Genomic DNA, 1,956 nt, shown 5'->3' with positions numbered 1-1,956 from the left:
TTTGATGAACCCGTAAGAACAGGGAGCTCGCTCTGGCGCGCCATCGATTGCAGCCCTCGGCTCTCTCTGTGGGGGACTCAATGGACTCGGGAGCTAAATTCACTTCTAGCCAGCAGCTCTTCGCTCTATTTGCTCTTAGTAAGGTGCCATGATACTTCAAATTTCGAGACTCGCTTCTCATTTAATGTTTGTCTCATTTTAAAATATCTGTGAAATACAGGGTGTAACAATAGTCATGGCAAAACTTTCAGGAAATATGTTATATGGATATGAGTCCGGAAACGATTTGCGTCCATGTTAAAACTCTACATGGGGAACAGACCATAGGAGAAACTCTTCCTTATATTAAATGTTCAATATCTCCTCCCTCAGCCTACGCAATACTCAAGTCGATGGTGCGCTCATGCACGCGTTGCTTTGATCTTCGAATCGTAGACAGAGTAGGGGTTACCATGATACGAAAAACATTTTCCTGAATGTTGCCGTAAGGCTAGAGGGCACGGAAGGAATTCCGGGACAGCCCAAACTGAGACACATTTCTCAAATCACTTGCGGTCGAAGTGCTTCCTTCCTCGTTATAAACTCCGGCCATATTAACTTATTTACACAGTTCTTTCTGTAATGTGTTCCTTGGTTCATTACTCTCCACATCGAATGTAGTTATAAGGACTTCTGTGAAACTCTGCATTGACTCACATTAGCGCTCGTAGTGCTAGAAAAAGGCAAACTGCTAATCTTATCGACCGGATAACGATGGTTAAGAATAGGGTTCTAATATTTTGGAATCAATAAAGAATATATTCTAATACTTTATTATATTTCATTTACCTAAAAATCGTAGGTGACATTCCCAGGATGTTTTCAACGTTGATATCCTTGCCTTTGGATATTTAATTACTGACTGTCTTCCTTTATATTATTTTGTGTATTATTTGGATGAATTATTCATTTCTTTGTTTACTTACACATTATATCGTTTGTTAAAAATTGACGTATAATCTAGACCTACATGTTACATATATATAACTGGGCGAGTTGGCCGTGCGGTTAAGGGCGCGCATCCGTGAGCTTGTATCCGGGAGATAGTGGGTTCGCACTTCACTGTCGGCATTCCTGAAGATGGTTTTACGTGGCTTCCCATTTTCAAACCAGGCAAATGCTGGGGCTGTATTTTAATGAAGGCCACGGCCGCTTCCTCCCCACATCTAGCCCTTTCCTATCCCATCGTCCCCATAAGACTTGTTTGTGTGGGTGCGACGTAAGGCAAATTTATAAAATTAAAAAGTATGTTAGACATAATTTAATAATGCAATAATAAATTACGTTGTGCATTTTGTGATGTTTTTATTACAGAATGAAGTAGTTTAAAAGCGTGAGCAGATCATTAAAACATAAAACTGAGTATAAAACACATCGCATTACCTGCCTCTTCTCCCCGCTGCCCCTGGCAGACTGGGCGCTGTCACAGCAGTGTTTGTATGGTGCAGGAATCGTAGGGGCAGGCCACAACTTGACTCTGCTGCAGCACACGAGGTCATGATCACAGAAACGGAAGCTAGCAAATAATGACGAATTCATTTTCTTTGGTGGTTGGCCATCTGGCAGTCCACAGTTCAATCTTTGGGATTACAAACGTACAGTGCAAAAGCTATTGGACCGATTTCGATAGCTGCAGTCGTTTAAGTGCGGCCAGTATCCATTATTCGGGAGACAGTGGGTTCGAACCCTACTGTCGGCAGCCCTGAAGATGGTTCTCCGTGGTTTATACACCAGGCAAATGCTAGCATAAGGCCACGGCCACTTCCTTCCAATATTTCTAGCCCTTTCCTGTCCCATCGTCGCCATAACTTATTAGTGTCAGTGCGATATAAAGCAACGTGTAAAAAACAGCTATTGGAGCTAAGAGCCAGAATTGAAACAGCCACGGACTTTCTTAATCCTATATCTTTTTTTTTT

This window comes from Anabrus simplex, chromosome 5, assembly GCF_040414725.1.
Source record: "Anabrus simplex isolate iqAnaSimp1 chromosome 5, ASM4041472v1, whole genome shotgun sequence".
Classification (NCBI taxonomy): domain Eukaryota; kingdom Metazoa; phylum Arthropoda; class Insecta; order Orthoptera; family Tettigoniidae; genus Anabrus; species Anabrus simplex.
This window is presented reverse-complemented; position numbering follows the sequence as displayed.